Below are 25,669 nucleotides of genomic sequence, written 5' to 3' on the forward strand. Positions count from 1 at the left end.
ATTTAGGAAAATTCGATGCAAAATCTGATGAAGGCATCTTCTTAGGTTATTCTACAAATAGTAAAGCTTATAGGATCTACAATAAAAGAACTCTTACTATTATTGAATCAATACACATAAGTTTTGATAAATCAAATAATAATGATAATGCTAAGATTGATGAAAAAGAAGATACTTCACAAAAAGAAGAAGAACTTGAAATAAAAGAGGAAAACAATAATGTAGCTCCAAACGAAAACATTATAGAAAATCTAGAATTACCTAAAGAATGGAGATATGCTAAAAGTCACCCAAAAGATCAAATTATTGGTGAAACATCAAAAGGTATAACCACCAGAGCCTCATTGAAAAACATTTGTAACCATTATGCCTTCTTGTCTCAAGATGAACCTAAAAACATTGAAGAAACTTTAAAAGATGATTCTTGGATTATAGCTATGCAAGAAGAACTAAATCAACTTGAAAGGAGTCAAGTGTGGGAACTTATACCTAAACCCAAAGATAAATCAATCATAAGAACTAAATGGGTGTTTGGAAATAAAAAAGATGAAAATGGAGTAGTTGTAAGAAATAAAGCTATACTAGTAGCATAAGGATATAATCAAGAAGAAGGAATTGATTATGATGAAACTTTTGCTCCTGTAGCTAGAATGGAAGCAATTAGGATGCTCTTAGCTTATGCAGCTCATAAAGATTTCAAGCTATATCAAATGGATGTAAAAAGAGCATTCTTAAATGGTTATATAAATAAAGAAGTATATGTCAAACAACCTCCAGGTTTTGAAGATACAAAAAAATCAAATCATGTATTTAAATTGACAAAAAGCATTGTACGGTTTGAAACAAGCTCCTAGAGCTTTGTATGAAAGACTTAGTAAATTCTTACTTAAAAATGAATTCTCAAAAGGAAAGGTTGATAGCACCCTATTCATTAAAAACAAAAACAAAGACATGCTAATTGTCCAAATATATGTGGATGATATCATGTTCGGGGCTACAAATGAAGTTCTATGTAAAGACTTTGCCACATGTATGCAAAAAAAAATTGAAATGAGTATGATGGGGGAGTTAAATTATTTCCTAGAACTTCAAATTAAACAAGCTAAAAATGGGATGTTTATAAATCAAACTAAATACATTAAAGATATGCTTAAAAATTTTGATATAGAACAAAGTAAACCAATTGGAACCCCAATGAGTACCTCAACTAGCCTTGATAGAGATGAAAAAGGAAAACAAGTAGATACAAAACACTATAGGGGAATAATTGGTAGTTTACTATATTTAACCGCTAGTACACCTGATATTATGTTGAGTGTATGTATGTGTGCAAGATTTCAATCAGTACCTAAAGAATCACATCTAACAGCAGTTAAAAGAATACTTAGGTACTTACTAGGAACACTTGATCTAGATTTATGGTATCCAAAAGATACTATTTTCAAAATGATAAGTTATTCTGATGTTGATTATGCTGGATGCAAAGTTAATAGAAAGAGTACAAGTGACACATGTCACTTTCTCAGACAATCCTTAGAGTCATAGTTTTCAAAGAAACAAAACTCCATAACTTTATCAACCACCGAAGCTAAATATGTAGCAGCCGGAAGTTGTTGTGCACAAATACTATATATGAAACAACAATTAAAAGACTTCAATCTAGATTACAAAACAATACCAATAAAGTGTGATAATACAAGTGCGATTAATATATTAAAAAATCCTATCTCACACTCAAGAACCAAGCATATAGATATAAGGTATCACTTTTTAAGAGATCATGTTCAAAAAGGAGACATAATTCTCGAATTTATAAATACACATGATCAATGGGAGGATATATTTACTAAACCTCTCATAGAAGACATATTTATAAATAGTAGGAGAGAGTTAGGTCTATCGCACAATAGAGAAATTGAGTGAAGAATAAAAAAACAGGGCGAAGTCAGTCAACTGGCTCCAAACCCAGCCGACTGACTAACGAAAAACCCTAACTTCATTTATATAAATACGAGTCATTCGCGTGGCCAACCAACTGACCAAGGGTTTTCTCTCAGCCTTACATTCTACCCCTTCCTCTCATCTGTTCTTCTTTCTCAAAATATCACCAAAGATCATCCTCCAACACCAAAAAATCATCAAAATGCCGAGGATCAAATCCGTCGGAAATAAGAAAGCATCTACCTCTTCGCAGCAACACACTGAAGATCCAGCCATTGAACAATGGCTCGTAGCTCCTCAAGCGAAAACATTCTACCACAATCAACTAAGCATGAAAGAACCTCTTCTTGGTAAAATTCTTGACACTTCTTTCTTTTCCTATGATTTTCCACACATCCTTTCATTATTCGAAACTCTTGGATGGAAAGACTTCATACTATTCCAAGCTAAGGGTCACTTTCTGACTCTTATCAAACTTTTCTATGTGAATCTTGTTCGAGAAGCAAACATAGTTTCAACAAAAGTCGTGGGGAAGTCCATATCTCTTACACCGGAATCACTTGCAAAAATTTTTCACATACCAAATGGCGAGTTTAGATGTCCTACTTTTGGAACGTCTTGGATTTACGAACAAGACTTCACTCCGGAAGAATTTATTCCTTTGGTATTGGACCATGCTCCTATTTCATTTAAAGGTCCTCCCTTATATAAACACCTAAATCTTCAGGCGTAACTACTGTAGAAAATCATCACATATAACATCCTTCCTCAAGCAGGATCTCATGCCTATATTTCTTATGTTGATGGGTTCATTCTCTGGTGCTTTCTTAAGAGCAAGAAGCTGGACTTACCAAGCCTCATGCTTCAATGGATGATCACACGTGCAAAGGCACGACGAGTTACCCTACCTTATGGAGGAACTCTAAATATGAGTTTTTCCAAATTACATATATCATCATCATCCGATCTTTTTGTCAAACATACTCACTATGATATTTTTAACTCTGCTACTCTTAAGTTGATGGGCTATGAAAAATGCAATGATGAATGGATTCTTAAAGGAAGTGGAGGTCAAGCACCTCCTCCTCCTCCTGTTGTTGGACCCTTTGCTTGGTTCAATCCATTTTATCAGCAATTTACCAGTTTTAGTTAAAACATGCAAACCAGACTTCACTCTCTTCAAGCCAACTTCTCCGCTCTTTAAGCAAATTATTCCTCACTTGATAAACGTGTTGGTTGCATTAAAAAACACCTTGTTAGTTCCTATCGCCCTTCAGATCCTATGGATATTAGTTCAGCTAGCTCCTGCGAGTAATGATGGTAGTGATGAAGAGGACTCCCAAGATGGCAACGATGATGATGAGACAAACATAGAAGAAGAACATGAGGAAGGTGAAGATGATGAATTAGGCAAAGAAGAAGAAGAAGAAGATGAAGATGAAGCTGATGATAACTGATTTCCTTGAAAAACTATTTTTTTTATTTTGATATGTACTATAATTTTGGATGGTAGTTTTGCTTACTTATTTCCCCTACTTTTTGATTGATGTCCAAAGGGGGAGAGTTTTTGTGACAAGAAAATATGGAAGTATATGAGTACTTATGTTATGTTATGACTATGCACTTTTGTTATGACTATGTTATGACAATGCACTTCTGTTATGACAATGCACTTTTTGATGAAAGTATATGAGTACTTATGTTATGACTACACACTTTTCCCTATGAATGGAATATTGTGAATTTGATGCTTATGTGAATGTATACCTATGAATGAGTATGTGCATAAAAACTATGAGATTTGATACTGGATACATATGCATATAGTAAGGGGATGTTTATTTTTATCCTTATCTTTGCTTCTCATTTGTCATCATCAAAAGGGGAGAGATTGTTGGCCAAACGAGGCTTTTCCATCTTATTTTGATAATAACAAATGATGCTGGTACAACTTGCTTGTTGAGTGATTTTGTTTTATATTCATATATCTCAACACAAGAGAAAGAAGCTATGAATTAAAGTATCATCAATAAAACAAGCTGTGCATTTTTATCATATCAAAAGAACAAGTTATGAATATCAAGAGAAACCTTCAACAAATCTTTTCAAGCAGTAAAGAAGAAGACTTTAAGCCTCAATACTTAAAGGGACTTGAAGTCAAGAGGCTTATCAAAGACTTGAAGCATCATGTTTAAGAAAAGCTTGACGTAATTACGTCATATCAAGTGACAATTTAGAAAATATAAAGCTCTTTAAAGGACCAATACGAACTTAAGAAACTCATTTTTAAATCCCTAAAATATTTTATGAAAAATCAAATCATAAGTGTAAAGTTGAAATGGAAAAATCAAAAAGAAAAGCCAGTTTTTTGTCTGTCTAGCTAACTCACTTAACCAAGGCAAAATTACCCAATCGACTGACAGTTAGCTGACTGACTCAAAATGAACTGTGTTTTTCTAGCCGACTGACAATTGTTGACCTAACAAGGTTTTTCAATTGGTTTTGGTGATAACAAACAAATGATGATTTAACTTGAAAAAGGTTGAGGTTTTTATGTTTCAGGAAATACGGGTCAAGTGTGGCTTAAAGCATGCTTAAATTTAGCTCAAGTATGGTTTAAGAGAAGAATAAGTACAAGACAAGTATGAAGATAACTTCTCAATGTTCCAAAGAGGGTCTAACATATTTGAAGCTCAAGCAAATTGTTCAAAGAATCTCAAGAGCAAAGAAAACTCAAGTGTGAAGGCTTAGGAAACAAATTTGTAAGTATTTCAAAAGGCAAAATTTCTTTGAAATATATTTTGAAGCTTTTTCTAAGAGATTATCAAGGTTTAAAGACCTAGTTAAACATATTGAATTGAGTTTTTATAAAATCATGGGAGAGCAAAACAGTGTTAAAGAAGAAAATTTTTTAAAACAAGTTTTTTGGGAGTTCAGATGACTGAAGTGACAACTTCAGATGACTAAACCTTAAGTTCAAACATTTGAAGAATTACTTCAGACGTCTGAAGATTAAGTGCAGACGTCTGAAGAATTTCCAGAACAGATAGAGAGTTGAAGCAGCAAGTTCAAACGTCTGAACTTGCGACTTCAGATGACTGAACCTTGATTTCAGACATCTAACCCTGTATCCAGTTCTACTTTTTAAGGGTTTAAGAGACTTCAGAAATCTGACCTTGACAGTTCAGACGTATGAACACTATTCAACGGGCAAAAAATTTTAAAACTCTTATTTTAATTGTAGCCGTTTGAAACCCAAATTCTTTTAATATCTTGGGAAATTTTTTAAGGAAACTCTTGTAACAAGGAAACCTACTCAGAAGCCTATAAATACATGGTTCTTGTGAATAAAAATACCATCCCAAGCATTGAAATTCTCTCAAAGTTATCTTGCTCTCAAAATACTCTACTCAATCTCTTGCAAAGCTGAAAGTACTGTTGTTCTGATCTTTTGTTCATCAAATCCTGAAGAATAACTGATTTCTCATCTGAAGAAAAGGATTTTGGTGAATTCTTTGAAAAGCTTCAAAAATTTTTTTCATTCTTAATATTTTATCTTTTGAAGTACATAGTTCTTATCTGTACTAATCTGCTCTGTGAGTGAGCTTCTCTTGTACATCAGGTTTTGATATTTCTCTTGTAGATTTTGGACAATTCCAAGCTAATGGAACATTGAACAAACAAGGGCATATTGTTTGGAGAAGGTGGGCTCTAGCCTTGACCAAAGGGGTGATTGTAAACAAGCGTTGTTCCACTCGGTAACGAAACTGCTATAGTGGAAACCTTTGGTATTTTGCCAAGGGCGAGGATGTAGGCTGTGTTGAGGCCAAACCTCATAAAAATCTTGTGTCTTTCTCTCTATTTTATATACTTTACTTGCTGTGTGATTTCAAAGTGCAAGAAACAAGTTTCAAAGCAAAAGAAATAAGAATTCTTTGTATTTAGAAAGTACATTTCGATTAACCGTTTGCGGAAACCAAAAAGGGAGAACGTTGGTTAATCCGTGGAAATCTTAAATCAAGTGAGGCGCATACTAAAAAAGTTTTCAAAGTAGGTTATACATATTCACAGGGAAATCAAAAAAAGCAATATCATCCTTGATTGAGTGGTTAAATTGTTTTAGTTTTATTGATTATCTTGCCTATTTAGATTACAAGTATTCTAAGGAGTGTTTATAAATTATCTGTTGTGTTTTTATACTATATCTAAAGAAAAAAATTAGAAAAACATATTAAAATATAAAAAGTTTCCAATTCACCCCCCCTCTTGGGAAGTTATTCCTAATTTCAATTGGTACCAGAGCCTAGTTATAGAGATTCCTAACAAGAAACTATAAAAAGATCTAATGGCAAATATTGGAGTAGCACCCTTTGGTGAAGGCCAATCCTCAACCCGTCCACCAATCTTTTGTGGACACAATTATACTTTCTGGAAAAAGAGAATGGAAATATATTTCCAACACATGGATTGGAAGCTTGGGAAGTAGTCATGGATGGAAATCTTATCCCCACTAAAACTGTTGATGGAAAACATATTCCAAAAGAAAAGAAAGATATGACTAACCTAGACTCTAAAATGCTTCAAATAAATGCAAGCGCTATAAATGCATTATATTGTGCATTGGATGCTAATGAGTTTAACCGAGTTATGGCCTACAAAACAGCTAAAGAAATTTGGGATAAACTAGAAGTAACTTATGAAGGAACCATTGATGTTAGAGATAACAGGATAGACATGTTAACAAGTGAATATGAAACTTTCAAAATGAATTATGATGAAACCATATCAAGCATGTACACTAGGTTTACTCACATAATAAACTCCTTAAGTACCTTAGGAAAAACCTATACTACTTACGAAATGATCAGAAAAATTGTAAGAGGCCTACCTTTTATTTGGGAACCAAAGGCCACAGCTATCACAGAAGGGAGAAATTTAAAAACTACTTCATTAGATGAACTTATAGGTTCACTTCTCATGTATGAAATGGCATTGAAGGAAAGAAATTCTGAATCTAAGCATAAAAGATCAATAACTCTAAAAGCATCTAGCCATAGTACTAGTGAAGAAGAAAGTGAAACAAGTGACTTAGATCAAGATGAGCTGGCTTTTATTACTAAGAGACTAGGAAAATTTTTTAGAAGAAATAAAAGGTTTCCTAGAAAGTTTAATAAAAAGAAAAATGAAAAAGGAGAGACAAGTAGGAAAGAAAATAAAGGTAAGAATGATCTACCAATTTGTTATCATTGCAAAAAGCCAGGACATATCAAACTAGATTGTCCATCATTCAAGAAAGACAAGAAGAAAAAGAAGGAAGCAATGAAAGCTACTTGGGATGACTCGAGCACCAGCAAAACTGAAATTGAATCAAGTGAACAGGAGATGGCGAATATATGCTTCATGGCAAACAATGAAGAGGTAAATTCTTATTACTCTTCATCTGAATCTCAAAATGAGTCTTGTGATGAGTCATGTGATAGCTTGCCCTCTTATAAGGAATTACAAACTAAGTTATTCTCACTCCATAAAAGATTTATAAAAGTGTCTAAAAGAAACATAATTTTGAAAGATCAAAATCAAAAGCTAGTAAAACAACTTGAATCATTCAAAGTTATTGAAGAAGAAAGACATACTTATAATAAGCAGCTTGAAGAAGAATTAAATGTTGTAAAACAAGAGTTAGATAAATCTCATAAAGAAGGCTTAAATAAGAAAGATTTAAAAATAAATGAACTCAAAAAGGAAATTGAGGATGAAGAAAAGATTATCTATGATTTTACTAAAGGAAAAGAAAACTTTGAAAAGATGATCGGACAACAAAGACTTCATGGAAACAAAGAAGGAATAGGCTACAATGGTAAAACAAATAAAAGAATAAAAAGCTATATATGGGATATTTTGTTAAGGAAGCCAAGTTTTATGCTAGTACCTCATCAAATAATAAACATGAACACACCACTTGTTATATGTGTAAAACTAAAGGTCATGTGATGTTCAGTTGTTCATTAAAAAGAAAATATGTTAAAGTCCAAGGAGAATGGAAAGCAAATAATGGAACTAATAACAAAATGAAGAAAGTCAAAAGAATTTGGGTACCAAAAACTAACATATAGTGTCCCTCATTGTAGGTTTGCCTTAGGACAACAATGTCAACAGACAAATGGTACTTGGATAGTGGGTGCTCAAGGCATATGATCGGTGACAAGACCAAGTTTTCTGCTCTTAAACAAAAGGATGGGGGATACATTACCTTCGGCGACAATGCGAAAGGTAAAATTCTTGGTATTGGAAAAATTAGTAAAGAATCTTCACTTACTATAGATAATGTGTTATTAGTGGAAGAACTAAAACATAACCTTTTAAGTATTAGTCAATTAAGTGATAAAGGTTTTGAAGTAATTTTCATGAAGGAAAAATGTATTATCCAAAATCCCAAAAACAAAGAAATCCTGTTTATGGCTTATAGAATAAATAATGTATGTTGTATAAATCTTGAGAAAATAGCAAATCAAAACATAACTTGTTTAATAGCTATGAATGAAGTAAGTTGGTTATGGCATAGGAAACTAGGTCATGCTAGCATGGATTTACTATCAAAATTATCTAAGAAAAATCTTGTAAAAGGACTACCAAATACTAAATTCATAAAAGACAAGTTGTGTGATGCATGTCAAAAGGGAAAACAAGTAAAAACTAGTTTTAAGAAGAAAAAATACATATCCACTAAAAGACCTCTAGAACTCTTGCATCTAGACTTATTTGGTCCAACTAGAACGTTAAGCTTAGGTGGCAAGCAATACGCTTTTTTTTATAGTAGATGATTATTCAAGATTCACTTGGGTAATATTTTTAGCAAACAAAGATGAAGCATGTAACAAATTAATAAACTTATGTAAGAAATTACAAAATGAGAAAGGTTACAATGTAACAAGTTTTAGAAGTGATCAAGGAAGAGAGTTTAAAAATAAGGAAGTTGATAAATTTTATAATGAACATGGAATAACTCATAATTTTTTAGCACCTAGAACTCCACAACAAAATGGAGTTGTTGAACGAAAAAACATAATTTACAAGAAATGGCAAGAACAATGCTAAATGAAAATAATTTGCCTAAATACTTTTGGGCAGAAGCTGCAAATACAGCATGCTATATTGTAAATAGGGTATCAATAATATCAAAAATAGATAAAACACCTTATGAACTTTGGAAAGATAGAAAACCTAATATTTCCTACTTTCATGTTTTTGGTTGTAAATGCTTCATATTAAATACTAAAGATGATCTAGGAAAATTTGATGCAAAATCAGATGAAGGTATCTTCTTAGGTTATTCTACAAGTAGTAAAGCTTATAGGATTTTTAACAAAAGAACTTCTACAATCATGGAATCAGTTCATATTACTTTTGATGAAACAAATAGTTTAGACATCAAAGACATGAATGATGAAAAAGAATTTATACCTCAAAAAGTAAAATACATTGAAATAAAAGAAGAAATAGATAATGATGCCTCAAATGAAAACCCTACAGAAAATTTAAATCTTCCAAAAGAATGGAAATATAACAAAAATCACCCAAAAGAACAAATACTTGGTGGAACATCAAATGGGATAACAACTAGGTCTTCACTAAAAAATATTTGTAATCATTATGCATTTTTGTCCCAAGATGAACCTAGAAATATTGAAGATGCTTTAAATGATGATTCTTGGATTATAGCAATGCAAGAAGAATTAAATCAATTTGAAAGAAGTCAAGTATGGGAACTTATACCAAAACCTAAAGATAAAACAATTATAGGAACTAAATGGGTGTTTAGAAACAAGAAGGATAAAAATGGTGTTGTTATAAGAAATAGAGCCAGGCTAGTGGCTCAAAGGTATAATCAAGAAGAAGGAATTGATTATGATGAAACTTTTGCACCTGTGGCAAGAATGGAAGCTATTAGGATGCTTTTAGCCTATGCATCCCATAAGGATTTTAAGTTATATCAAATGGATGTAAAGAGTGCATTTTTAAATGGATACATAAATGAAAAAGTATATGTCAAAAACCTCCAGGTTTTGAAAATTCTAAAAATCCAAACCATGTATTCAAATTGACAAAGGCTCTTTATGGTTTGAAACAAGCTCCAAGAACTTGGTATAAGAGATTAAGTAAATTTTTACTTAAAAATGAATTTACAAGAGGAAAAGTTGATAGTACCTTGTTCATTAAATCCAAAACTAAAGATATGCTAATAGTTCAAATATATGTGGACGATATTATATTTGGAGTAACAAATGAAGATTTATGTAAAGAATTTGCAACGTGTATGCAAAAAGAATTTGAGATGAGTATGATGGGGGTGTTAAATTATTTTCTTGGACTACAAATAAAACAAGCTGAAAATGGAACTTTCATAAATCAAACTAAGTACATCAAGGATGTGCTTAAGAAGTTTGATATGGAACAAAGTAAACCCATAGGAACTCCTATGAGTACAACTACAAGTCTTGATAGAGATGAAAAAGGAAAACAGGTAGACATCACACACTATAGAGGAATTATTGGTAGCTTACTATATTTAACTGCTAGTAGGCCGGATATTATGTTTAGTGTGTGTATGTGTGCAAGATTTTAATCAGCTCCCAAGGAATCTCACTTAACAGCTGTCAAAAGAATTCTTAGATACTTGGTAGGATCACTTGATTTAGGGTTATAGTATCCAAAGGACACGGATTTTGATATGATAAGTTATTCAAATGCTGATTATACTGGTTGTAAGATTGATAGAAAAAGTACAAGTGGCACATGTCACTTTCTAGGACAATCATTGGTGTCATGGTTTTCAAAGAAACAAAATTCTATAACTTTATCAACCACCGAAGCTGAATATGTAGCCGCAGGAAGTTGTTGTGCACAAATCCTATATATGAAACAACAATTAAAGGATTTTAATTTAGAATATAAAACAATACCGATAAAGTGTGATAATACAAGTGCCATCAATATATCTAAAAATCCAATTTCACACTCAAGAACTAAGCATATAGACATAAGACATCATTTTTGAAGAGATTATGTTCAAAAAGAAGATATCATTCTTGAATTTATAAATACAAGTGATCAATGGGCTAATATTTTTACAAAACCTTTAAGTGAAGAAAGATTTATACATATTAGGAAGGAACTTGGGTTAATTCACAGCAGAGAAGTGTATTAAAAGAAAATTTCCAGAATTTATATACACTTCAGACATCTGATGTTCATACCCCAGATGTCTGAATACTGTAGCAGAACAGTTCAGATGACTGAACCTAGGACTTCAGACATCTAAACTCATACTGACTTTTAAACTTCTAGACCTTTAAAACTTCAGACGTTTGAACTTATCTTTAGACATCTGAAGTCGCGGGATTTATATATTTCAGCGCACTAGACCCTCACTTTAGATCTCTGAAGTTTCTTGGTTCATTCATCCGAACTTCAAACATTTCATCTTCCCTCATTTTTCCTTCACTCCGAAATCTCTATCCAATTCAGATTCACCACACAATATCTAGGGTTTCTGAAAGTTTGTATCTCCATGCCTCGAATCAAGTAGAATGCAAACAAAGGTTCTTCCTCAGGGAGGGAAACCCAAAATATTGAGAAATGGTTAGTTGCTCCTCGAGCTCGACTTCGTTATAAAAATTCCTTGAGTTCTGTAGAACCAATCTTAGGTAAAGTCTTGGATGTCTCATTCTTTGCAATTGAATTTCCAGATATCCTTAACTAGTTTCATGATATTGGATGGTATGACTTTATCACTCAACAACCTAAGGGTTGTTTTCCTCATTTAGTTAAAATCTTCTATGCAAATATGAAATATGAACATGGGATTTTCTCTTCGGAAGTTAAAGGGACGAAAATACTATTGAATTCTGAAATATTATCTCCTATTTTCAAACTTAGTCCTAGAGATTTTAATAGTCCTATGTTTGCTCAGTCTTGGATTCTAGAACAAGAATTCATTCCTGCAGAATTTCTTCCCATGATTATGGAACATAAGCTTGTTTATTTTGCACATCCTCCACTATACAAGCAATTGAATTTAAAAGGCTAAATTCTTCATAAGTTAGTTTCAACTAACATCTTACCAAAACAAGGCTCTTTTGATCATCTTTCTTATATTGAATGTTTTGTTCTTTGGTGTTTACTTAAAGGCAAGAAATTGGATTTGGCTAGTTTGATTGTTCATTGGATGTGGACCAAGTTGGAATCTAATCAAGTTATTCTTCCTTATGGAGGAATTCTTACTCTTCTCTTTACTCATCTTAACCTTACCAGTGTTTCTGAGTTTTTCATAAAAAAGACTCGATATGATCTTTTTAATGAAACTTCTCTCAAACACATGGGATATGATAAGGGAGTCTCCGGATGGTTTTTGAAAGCTGCCAAGACTACACATGCACCACCTACATTTGCAGCCTCAGCCTCACCCTCAGCCTCTGCTTCAGTGCCAACAACTGCTCAATATTCTTCCACACAAGACCTTGGCTCATCTTCAGAATCACCTTCTTGGTTCTTATCATTTCAATAAGATTTCTCTAGTTTTTCTTCCGAAGTACGCACTGATCTTCAAAATATCAAAGCAAAAGTCACATCACTTGACAAATGGGTCACGCATATAGAAAAATATCATGCCAAATCTTCTAAGAGCAGTGATCCTATGGACATTAGCTCTGCTCCTCTGAGTGATAATGATGATGATGATGATGATGATGATACTTTTGCAGAAAAAGAAGGAAATTTTGAAGGAGAAGGTGATGAAGGACATACTAAAGAAGAAGAGGAAGGAGAAGAAGAAGAAGAAGAAGAAGAAGAAGAAGAAGGAGAAGAAGAAGAGAAAGGAGATAGTTCTGAAGAAGAAGACTAGGAAAGCTAGATGTTCTCTATTTTAAGTTCACATGTAACTTTTTGGAATCCAATATTATGTATCTTAAAATTATTTGTACTTCTGCTCCAATGTAACTTTTTGTTGTCTGGAATATATATTATGACTTTTGATAATTGACTTATTCTTTTTTATTAATGCCAAAAAGGGAAAAAGAGTAGTGCTTAGTAAAGATAAAAACTGAAAGAAATAGTGATATGTGAACTTGAAAGTATATGTGAAAATAAACTGGTAAAAGTATAAGTAAACTTAATAATGATACTTTTAGACTTAATAATGATACTTTTCAAGCTAAATGAATAAATGCTATGAGTTAACTTGACAATGCTAAATGAACTGCAAACAAATATGATCTTGATAAATACATTCTAAACCTAATTTGTGAATATTGGTTCTTGGTTATATATGAACTACATGGATATATGAATTACATGAATATATTAACTTAACATTTTCTATGGCATTTAGCAAGGGGGAGTCTTTTTGACTTACTTGTTAATGTTCATAGTAAAGGGGAGTAATTCATTTCTTTTATCTTTACTTCTTGTTTGTCATAATCAAAAAGAGGGAAATTGTTGACCTAACAAGGTTTTTCAATTGGTTTTGGTGATAACAAACAAAGGATGATTTAACTTGAAAAAGGTTGAGTTTTTTATGTTTTAGGAAATATGGATCAAGTGTGGCTCAAAGCATGCTTAAATTTAGCTCAAGTATGGTTTAAGAGAAGAATAAGTACAAGACAAGTATGAAGATAACTTCTCAATGTTCCAAAGAGGGTCTAACATATTTGAAGCTCAAGCAAATTGTTCAAAGAATCTCAAGGGCAAAGAAAACTCAAGCATGAAGGCTTAGGAAACATTTTTGTAAGTATTTCAAAAGGAAAAATATCTTCGAAATATATTTTGAAGCTTTTTCTAAGAGATTATCAAGGTTTAAAGACCTATTTAAACATATTGAAGTGAGTTTTTATAAAATCATGGGAGAGCAAAATAGTGTTAAAGAAGAAAATTTTTTAAAACAAGTTTTTTGGGAGTTAAAATGACTGAAGCTTAAGTTCAGACATCTGAAGAATAACTTCAGATGTCTGAAGATTAAGTGTAGACATCTGAAAAATTTCCAGAACAGGCAGAGAGTTGCAGCAGCAAGTTCAAACGTCTGAACTTGTGACTTCAGATGACTGAACCTGAGACATCAGATGACTGAACCTTGATTTTGGACGTCTGACCCTGTATCCAGTTCTATTTTTTAAGGGTTTAAGAGACTTCAAACGTCTGACCTCGACACTTCAGATGTATGAACACGTTCAACAGGAAAAAAATTTTAAAACTCTTATTTTAATTATAACCATTTGAAACCCAAATTCTTTTAATATCTTATGAATTTTTTTAAGGAAACTCTTATAACAAGGAAACCTACTTAGAAGCCTATAAATACATGGTTCTTGTGAATAAAAATACCATCCCAAGCATTGAAATTCTCTCAAAGTTATCTTGCTCTCAAAATACTCTACTCAATCTCTTGCAAAGCTAAAAGTACTGTTGTTCTGATCTTTTGTTCATCAAATCCTTAAGAATAACTGATTTCTCATCTGGAGAAAAGGATTTTAGTGAATTCTTTGAAAAGCTTCAAATTTTTTTTTCATTCTTGATATTTTATCTTTTGAAGTACATAGTTCTTATCTATACTAATCTGCTCTGTGAGTGAGCTTCTCTTGTACATCAGGTTTTGATATTTCTCTTGTAGATTTTGGACGATTCCAGGCTATTGGAACGTTGAACAAACAAGGGCATATTGTTTGGAGAAGGTGGGCTCTAGCCTTGACCAAAGGAGTGATTGTAAACAGGCATTGTTCCACCCGGTAATAGAACTGCTATAGTGGAAACCTTTAGTATTTTGCCAAGGGCGAGGATGTAGGCTGTGTTGAGACCAAACCTCGTAAAAATCTTTTTTCTTTCTCTCTATTTTATATACTTTACTTGCTATTTGATTTCAAAGTGTAGGAAATAAGTTCCAAAGCAAAAGAAATAAGAATTCTTGGTTAGAAAGTACGTTTCAATTAACCGTTTGCGAAAACCAAAAAGGGAGTACATTGGTTAATTTGCGGAAATCTTAAATCAAGTGAGGTGCATACTAAAAGTTATTTCAAAGCAGGTTATACATATTCACAGGGAAATCAACAAAAGCAACATCATCCTTGATTGAGTGGTTAAATTGTTTTAGTTTTATTGATTATCTTGTCTATTTAGATTACAAGTATTGTAAGGAGTGTTTATAAATTATCTGTTGTGTCTTTATACAGTATCTAAAGAAAAGGATTAGAAAAACATATTAAAATATAAAAAGTTTCCAATTCACGCCCCCTCTTGGGAAGCTATTCCTAATTTCAACAATTTCTTGAAATAATATTTGGGAGATAGAATGGTGCGAGTTGCCTGTCCAGCCAATTGACCTTGTGATTTTTGAACTACCCAGTCACCTGTCCAGTCGACTAACTCTACGGGTTTTATTTTTTAAACCACAATGAGCAAATTTCAAAAATTGGTTTTTCAAAATATGAACGTTGTAAAAAATTGGAGACCAAGATACATGGGGAACAAGGAAACTAAGCCAAGAATGCCTATAAATACTCCTTTAAACTCAAGAAATAAATCATCCAAGCAATTACTCAGCTCTCTTGAAATTAAAGCATTCAATCTCTCAAAGCTTTCTATTGCTTACACTCCATCTGGGAGAAAAGTTCTGAAACTCTGCTGAAGTACCAAAGCCAAGATTCATACTCTGAGTTTTATTATCCAAAACAAACTCTTGGTGATCTCTAAACACTTGAGCTTCATAGTTTCTTTATTGTTTATTTGATTGAAGTATTGATTGTGCTCTAACTTATACAATTCTACTCTGTTTTGAGAGTTTCTTTTGTACATAGATCATTATAGCAATCTCTTTGTATTGTTGATGGTTCAAGGATTGTTTGGATCGTTGTACCAAGTGAGGATTGTTCTTTTGGAGAGGTTTCTCTACCTAAAAAGAGGAAATTTTTGTAAAGGCTTGCTCTGCTCGGTAAAAGAGCACACTTAGTTCCTTTGGTGGAATTGACCAAAGGCGAGGACATAGGTTGGGAATAAGCCAAACCTTGTAAATCTTGGTGTTCTTCTTCTCCTTACTCTCTTTATTTTCTGCATTATATACTATGTATATCAAGTGCAGGTTGTAGGGCTTATACATCATATTCAAGGAAGTCTCTTGTTTTAAGAATATACATTTTTAATTAACCGTTTGCAGAAACCCAATAGGGAGTATGTTGGTTAATTTTCGGAAATCTTGGTTAAGAGATAAAGCAATAAAAATTCATTCAAAATAGGCTTTGCAAAATAGCTACAGGACTTCTATCAAACGGAAAAATTATTCTTGAATGATTGGTTGAGTTTTATATTTGATTGGATTGTATTTTGTTTTAAGTTTGTGGTGTGATTTTGTTTAAATTGAAAACAGATTAATTTACTTTTATAGTTTTGAATTAAAACAAGTAAGAATAAAAAAAATAAGTTTAATCTAAATATACCAATTCACCCCCCTCTTGGTTGCTATCCTAAATTTCATTGGCAAAAAGTTATTGGGAAGGATTTTTCAGACACCATTAGCTCCGACACGTTTAGCTCAATGTGACGGACGTATTGAGACTAACCTCGTTCAATTTGGACCTTGTATGCCTAAATTGGACACCTGAGTGCTTAAAATCAACTAAGTTTATTATGTTTGCCTCTACCTTGCATATTTTTCAATCGGGAGGAATTTTTAGGCATAGTCAATTCCAGCACGTCAAGCTCAATGTCATAGTTATGTCAAGAATGACACCACTCGGTTTGGACCTCAAATGACCGACTTGGACACCTAAGTGCTAAAATCCACTAAGTTTATTTAGTTTTTTTTTTTTTTTTTTTTTCTAAATTTACTTCTAAGTGGGAAAAATGCTCCCGGGGAGGAACTCCTCCTTAGTTGAAACTTATGCTCTTAGAAGCTAATTTAGTAAACTTAGTTTATTTTAAGCACTCAGGTTTTCAAATCAAGCATACGAGGTCAAAACTAAGTGGGGCCAGTCTCAAAATGTTTGTGAAATTAATTAGGACATGGCGAAGCCGACAGTGCTCAAAATATACTCCCTTAGAGCTTTTTACGCACTTAGAAGCAAAGTTAGAACACAAACAAACAAAGCAAATCGTGTGACCATGAAACCCTCAAGGGCAGCTGAGGCGATATGTTAAAGCCTACTGAGACAAGAAATACCGAGAGCATCGACGAAGTGGTCGACCAAAAGACCTTGAGAGGCAACTATGTAGAATTCCTGAGATTTCCTGAAGATTAAGATCGTGCAAGTCTCGACCATCAGCTTGACCTGCAAGATCCGACAAGTCCCTAAGTTTAGTAAAATTAGTTCATTTTAATCACTCAGGTGTCTAATTCAATCATACGAGGTCCAAACAAAGTGGGATCAGTCCCGACATGTTCGACATATTGACCTAGACGTTCCGAAGCTAATGGTGCCCAAAAACTTCTCCTTGAGAGCTTTTTGCCCACTTAAAAGTAAAGTTAGAATACAAACAAACTTAGTAAACTTAGTGGATTTTAGCACCTAGGTGTCCAAGTCAGGCATACGAGGTCCAAACCAAGTGAGTTCAGTCCCAATACGTGTGCGACATTGAGCTAGACCTGCCGGAGTTAACGGTGCCCAAAAACTCATTATTAGAAGCTTTTTACACATTTAGAAGCAAAGTTAGAATACAAACAAACTTAGCAAACTTAGTGTATTTAAGAAGTCAGGTGTCCAGGTCGAACATACGAGGCCCAAACCGAGTGAGGTTAGTCTTGACATGTCCATGATATTGATCTGGACGTGTCAGAGCATACAATACCCAAAAACTCCTCCCTGGTTGAAAATTATGCTCTTAGAAACTAACTTAGTAAACATAGTTTATTTTAAGTATTCAGGTGTCCAAATTAGGCATACAAGGTCCAAACTAAGAAGGGTCAATCTCAAAATGTTCATGACATTAATATGGACTTGGCGAAGCTGACGGTGCCAAAAAAATACTCCTTAGGAGCTTTTTATCCACCTAGAAGCAAAGTTAGAATACAAACAAACAAAGCAAACTTAATGGATTTAAGCATTCAGGTGTCCAAGTCAGGCATACAAAGTCCAAATCAAGTGGGGATAGTCTCAACATGTTCGTGAAATTGAGCTGGACATGTTAGAGCTTACAGTACCCAAAAACTCTTCTCTACTTGAAAATAATGTCAGGTGTCCAAGTCAGGAATATAAGTTCCAAAACAAGTGGGATCAGTCTTAAAATGTCCATGATATTGAGCTGAACATGCTGGAGCTGATGGTGCCCAAAAACTCCTCCCTGGGAGCTTTTTACACACTTAGAAGTAAAGTTAGAATACAAACAAACTTAGCAAACTTAGTGGATTTAAGCACTCAAGTGTCCAAATTAGGCATGCAAGGTCCAAATTGAGTGATATCAGTCCCGAAATGTCTGTGACATTGAATTGGACGTACCAGAGATGATGACGCTCAAAAACTCCTCCCTAAGATCTTTTTACGCACTTAGAAGTAAAGTTAGAATACAAACAAACTTTGCAAACTTAGTGGATTTTAGCACTCAGTTGTCCAAGTTGGGCATATAAGGTCCAAATCGAGTGGGGTCAGTCTTGACAAGTCCGTGAAATTGAGTTGGATGTGCAGGAGCTAACTATCCTAAAAACTCCTCCCTATGAGCATTTTACACACTTAGAAGTAAAGTTAGAATACAAACAAACTAAGCAAACTTAGTGGATTTAAGCATTCAAGTGTCCAAGTCAAGCATACTAGGTCCAACCCGAGTGGAGTTAGTCTATACACGTTCGTGACATTGAGCTGGATGTGTCGGAGCTTATGGTACCCAAAAAATTATCTCCGGTTGAAAGTATGCGCTAAGAAGCTAAGTTAAAAATTATAGTTGATTTTCAAAACTCAGGTGTCCAAGTCGGGCATACGACGTCCAAACCAAATGGCGTTAGTCTCGAAACATCTGTAACATTGAGTTGAACGTGCCAAAGTTGACGGTGCCCAAAACTCCCCATTGTGAGCTTTTTACACACTTAAAATTGAAGCAAAGTTAGAATACAAAAAAACTTAGCAAACTTAGTGGATTTAAGTACTTAGGTGTCCGTGTCAGGCATATGAGTTCCAAACTGAGTGGGGTCACTTCTGACACGTTCATGACATTGAGTTGGACGCATTAGAGTTGATAGTGTCCAAAAACTCCTCTTGGGAGCTTTTTACACACTTAGAAGTAAAGTTAGAATATATATATAAACCTTAGCAAACTTAGTGGATTTAAGTTCTCATGTGTCCAAGTAGGGCATATAAGGTTAAAATCGAGTGGGGTCTATCTTGACACGTCCATAACATTGAGTTGGACGTGTCAGAGTTGATGGTGCCAAAAAAATCTTCATGGGGAGCTTTTTACGCACTTAAAAGTAAAGTTATTAAAAAAAAAAAAAAAAAAAACTTAGCAAACTTAGTGAATTAAAGCACTCGGGTGTCCAAGTCGGGCATACGAGGTCCAAATCAAGTGGAGTTAGTCCCGACATGTCCGTGACATTGAGCTTGATCTGCAAAGTTGACGGTACCCAAAAACTCCTCCCTGGTTAAATATTATGCCCTTAAAAGAAAACCTAGCAAACTTAGTTTATTTAAACACTCAGGTGTCCAAGTTGGGTGTACAAGGTAGCCACCAAGTAGGGTCAATTCCAACTTATCAAACTTAACTATTTAAAATTTTGCGATCTGTCATAAGAAGATAAGGACGATGCTAAGCACTACAGTCAGATGCAACTTTTTGTTTTTGTATTTTTTGTTATCTGAACAGATCATGTTTATATGATGTTTCTGAACAATTTGTTATGTTATACATATAAAGTTTTATAAAGAATTCATCAATTTTTCATTAGCTTTGGTTCAATAATAAGTATGCAGAAGTTTAATTACAGGTTTTTACAAGGATTAATGGGTGATTTAAAAAAAATTAATTATTTTAAACTTTTGGTAATGGTTCTATAATCGTCACTAAAAGTTGAGATAGTGACTGTTAGTGGCGGTTTCAAAATCATCACTAATAGTATGACTTTTAGGGACAGTTTTCAAAGTTGTCACTAATAGTATGATTTTTAGCGACGATTTTGAAATCCATCATTAATAGTATGTCTTTAGTGATGATTTTTAGTCGAGAAAATGAGTTAGTTATAATGACAGCCTTAGTATTTTAGTGATGGAATGAAACCGTCACTAATACTCCATTATTAGTACACAATTTCCAAAACCGTCACTAATAGTTAGTTGTTACTACTTTTTTAGTCATGTTGACCTTATAGGTTGCACCCGATTTTGATAATGACAAATACTGATATTTGATGATTGTCAAGTGTTTGTGTATGCTTAAATGAATATCCCAAGGAATGACACTTGAAGCAACCAGAAGACCCTAAAGACTTTTAATTTGTAATTATAAATTCAATGTTTGTAGTAAGGGTCTGTAATAGTAACTTAGGATGTGGTCTGTATTTATCTTACCTACACATCATGCATATAGGATGTGGTCTGTATTTATCTTACCATAGCACGACTCTAAGTACCAACACTCACACATATCATATAACATATAGGAGTGTTAAATTTGTGCCTTAAAATTGAACAAATATTAGGATTTTGAGATAGCTCGGGCAACCAAACCCCTGGAGTTCAAAACTCCTCGGGTGCCCGAACTGTTGACAAGTCAATAGTTGACCAGGGCTTTTGAGCGACTGACCAATAACATGCATACCTTCCACAGGCGCCTGAACCCCTTGAAAGGGAAAGTCCACCAACTTGGGCGACCGACTGTTTTAGTTCAAAAAGGATCCCGAGTGACCGAACACATGGGTTCAGGCCACCGAATATTGGACCGAGCACCCGAAGTCACGAAGTAATGCTACTGAATTTGAACCTCGATTAAATAATTTTTATTACTGAATCTTGTCGGGCGACCAAACCTTGGTTCAACCACCCGAACCTCGGCGGGTAAAAATTATTTTAACCGCGGTAAAACAGGGTTAATTTGGGCAAATTATATTTTAACTATTTGGGACTTTTTTAATTATTCCCAACATATCCCAAACGATTATAATTTAACCCCTGACTATAAATATGAGTTCATTTGAAAGATTGGACAACAATTAGCAAATAATTTGCCAAAATATTCTCTCTTTTGAAAATACATCTTTTGGCCAAATACTCTCAAATCTTCATTCCTTTGATATATTCTGAGATTGTGTGAACATTTCTAGAGTGCTTATGATTTCTATAGATTTGCTAGAAACTCCCATTTGATTGATTGCTTGCTATATTCTATTGGGAGTTTTAGCTTAAGTTAATCCCACATATTTTCATATTATAAATCTTGTGTGGGGATAAACTAAGTAAGCTTAGGGTATTTGCATCTTTGTTGCAAGTATCCAATAGCTTAGTTTTTGTTGTGCAAAGATTTTTCAAACAAGAAAATATTTTCAAACTAGTATTGTGCATATTTCATTAAGGAAAAGTCTTTTGAATAAGTTTGATTATCTGATTCATATCTTCGGAATATTGATTTGCTATTGAAGTTCCTTGCTTAGATTCCAAGATATTTCTTGTATTGAACACTCTTGAGCATCACACTGATTATATTTTTTTGAGTGTTGATTGCATGAAATTTGCATCACCGAACTTACACTATATCTATATCATTGATGTGTATGTGAATGCGCGTATTTGGGTACATATCTGCTTTACGTGAAAACAAAATCACTATACCATCTGTTTGGGAGAATACTATTGTATTTCCAAGCGTGGCCTGAGGGGGCAGTTATCCAGCCTAGTAAGGATTGGTTGTAAAGGTTGAGGTCAGCCCTGTGCTAATTGACCCGGTTTGTTTAGGTGTTGCTCCACTCATTTAAGTGAGCAATTAGAGTGGTAATCCTTGTGCTTGTTAGCCAAGACGGGGACCTAGGCAATTGGTTGAACCTCGATAACATTTTTGCGTGTCACTCTTACTTTATTGCTTTCTAGTGCTTGTATTGCCAATTAGATTGCTTTATTTAATTACTGATACATATTACAATTGATTTACATTACTTGCACTATATTGTCCATAAGGTTGTGAATATACTGCTGTTAGGAGATTTACCTAGGGCTTAAATTTTAAAAGTTCCAATTCACCCTCCCTCTTGGGATCACGGTAAAACTAATAATTTGTATCACAGCCACGTAACATAGACTAGCTGTTATTTTGCAAAAGATCACATATGGCTCATAGCTCTATGACCTCTTTCCTTAAGGGACCATCTTCCACATGACCTCCTATTTTTCGTGGTGTTAATTACACCTTTTGGAAACAGAGGATGCGTATCTACCTTCAGAATACTGATTGGAAGGTGTGGAGGATTGTCTCGAAGGGAAATATGTCCCTATGAAAATTGAGGGTGCAACTAGAGTTCCTAAGACTGAGGATGAATATGATGATAATGATGATGATATGAAAGTTGTTAATCTAAATGCCACAGCTATGAATATTTTGTACTGTAGTTCTGATGTAAATGAATTTAACAGAATTATGACATATTCTACTGCAAAAGAAATATGGGATAAGTTAGAGGTCACATATAAGGGTACTAGAGATGTGAAAGATAGTAGGATAGATATGTTGACGAGTAAGTATGAGGCCTTTAGGATGAATGTAGGTGAGTCCATTTAGAGCATGTACACTAGATTCACACACATCATAAACTCATTGCATGCATTAGGAAATACCTATCCCACATATGAGATGATTAGGAAGATCCTTAGAGGCTTACCTCTTGTTTGGGAAGCCAAGGCTACGATCATTGCTAAGGGTAGAGACCTTAAGGCCATGACTCTAAATGAATTGATAGGTTCCTTGATCACTTATGAATTAACCATAAATGAGAGGTTCAATGAACATAATAGGGCTAAGAAAGTGACTGCATTAAAAACTTCCACTAACACATCTAGTGAATGCCGTGAATCTAACACTGATGATGATATGGCCATGCTAATCATAAAATATAGCAGATTCTTCAGGAAGAACAGAAAGCCATATAAAAAATATAGAGAGTCTACTATTGGGAAGGGAGAGTCTAGAAACAGAAAAGAAAAAATCAAATGCTCCCACGTGTTATAACTGCAACAAGGTCGGGCACATCAAACCAGACTGCCCATTGCTAAAAAAGGAGGCTAAGAAAAATAAGGAAGCCATGAAGGCTAGGACATCATGGGATAAGCTTAGTAGTAGTGACTCAGAATCAGACCACAGCGATGGTCGCTAATTTGTGCTTGATGACACACGATAATGAGCTATCGTCTTTTAGTTCATTATCTTCATATTATTCATCTAATGATTGTGATTCTGATTGCATGCCTTCATATAGAGAGTTACAATTTGAATATATTCATATATCTAAATTGTTAGGTAAAATGACCAGAGAAAATGATGATTTGAAAAAGAAATGTGAAAATTGGTCAAAATTGTTTGATATTGCAAAAACCTTTCATGCTTCCATTTTAAAAGAAAAAGATGCTACTATTGTTGAGCTTGAGAGGGAGTTGAAGGATAGCTCCAAAATTATTTTTAAATTCACCAAGAGCAAATGCAATTTTTGAAAACTACTTGGTGCCCAAAGAAAGTCCTTAAGTAAAGAAGGTCTTGGTTTTAATAGTATTGAAAATGTTAGATGACCTAATCTTTACTTAGGACATTTTACACGTGAGTCAAAGTCTCGTATTCCTCCTAAAGATCCTAAGTGTAGAATAAAATGTTTTAAATGTAAACAATTTGGTCATATTAAATTTTATTGTCCACTTAGGAATAAGCGTGCTAGAATTAGGAAAGTATGGGTAGTTAAGGGAGATCCGACCACTAACCCCCATGGACCCAACAAAATTTGGGGACCAACATCAGTTACTTAGTTTATTTTGCAGGTATGCCTGAGATCGTCCTCCTCCAAGGACCGGTGGTACTTGGATAGCGGGTGCTCATGGAACTTGACCAACGACAAGAGAAAATTCACTTCAATCATTGCCAAGGATGGAGGCTATGTGACATTTGGCGACAATGCAAAAGGACGCATCATCGGGGTAGGTAAGGTCGGTAAGGATTCCTCTCTTACTATTGATAATATTTTATTGGTTGATGGGCTGAAGCATAATCTACTGAGCATAAGTCAGTTGTGTGACATAGGATATAAAGTATCTTTTGAAAATAATAAATGCATAGTAGAAAATAAAACATATCACAAAGTTCTTTTTACTATCGATCGCCATGAAAATGTTTATACTACTTCTCTTGATAACTTTGCTTTACAACAAGTGACATGCTTTTCCGTTGTAAATGAAACTAGTTGGTTATGGCATAGGCATTTAGGACATGCAAGCATGCATTTATTGTCAAAACTTGTTAGAAAATAATTAGTAAAAGGCTTGCTTCAAATGTCATTTATAAAAGATAAAATTTGTGATGCATGTCAAATGGGTAAGCAAATAAAATCTAGTTTTAAGAAAAGGAAATTCATATCTACTACTAGACCAATTGAGATGCTTCACTTAGATTTGTTTGGTCCTAATTCTGTACAAAGAGGTGGTAAATCATATGCTTTTGTAATTGTAGATGACTTCTATAGATTCACATGGGTGTTATTTCTTGCACATAAAAATAAATCATGTGAACAGTTTACCAAACTTTGTAGGAGGATTCAAAATGAAAAAGGATATAAGATAACTCATATAAGAAGTGATAGAGTACAAAATTTAAAAATGAGGGCATAGAAAATTATTGTGGCTTAGAGGGTATTTCACATAACTTCTCTGCACCTACGACACCTCAACAAAACAAAGTGGTAGAAAGAAAGAATAGGTCACTACAAGAAATGGGTAGAACTATGCTGAATGAACATAACTTACCTAAATATTTTTGGGTCGAGGCCACAAATACCGCATGTTATGTTCTGAATATGGTGTTGATTAGATCGTCAATAAATAAAACCCCTTATGAATTGTGGAAAAACCATAAACCAAATATTTCCTATTTTCATGTGTTTGGTTGTAAATGCTTTGTGCTTAGGGATAATGAACACTTAGGAAAATTTGACTCTAAATTTGATAAAGGTATTTTCCTAGGTTATCCACTTAATAGTAAAGCATTTAGGGTTTTCAATAAAAGAACATTGACTATTATTGAATCCATTCATGTTGTGTTTGATGAATCTAATCTATTTTCTAAGAAAGATGATGAAGATGATATTGATATTAGAAAATTCTTAGATAAATTTTTTATTGAAAACAATGCAAGTGAAAACCCATAAGTAAATGAAAAATCATCTAAAGATAATGAAAATCAGGAAATGGATTTACCCATGGCAAAATTGACACTACACTCTTCATCAAATCCAAAAATGATGATATGCTCCTTTTTCAAATTTATGTGGACGATATCATTTTTGAAGCAACTAATGATGAGTTGTGTAATGAATTTGCCAAGTGCAGACAAAGTGAATTTGAAATGAGCATGATGGGTGAACTTAGCTTCTTCTTAAGGCTACAAATTAAGCAAGCTAAACATGGAACTTTTATATGCCAATCTAAATATATTAGGGACTTGTTAAAGAAATTTAATATGGAAGATTGTAAAATTCTTGGTACACCTATGAACTCTTCCATTAAGCTTGATAAAGATGAGCAAGGAA

Source organism: Malania oleifera, chromosome 7, assembly GCF_029873635.1.
Source record: "Malania oleifera isolate guangnan ecotype guangnan chromosome 7, ASM2987363v1, whole genome shotgun sequence".
NCBI lineage: Eukaryota > Viridiplantae > Streptophyta > Magnoliopsida > Santalales > Ximeniaceae > Malania > Malania oleifera.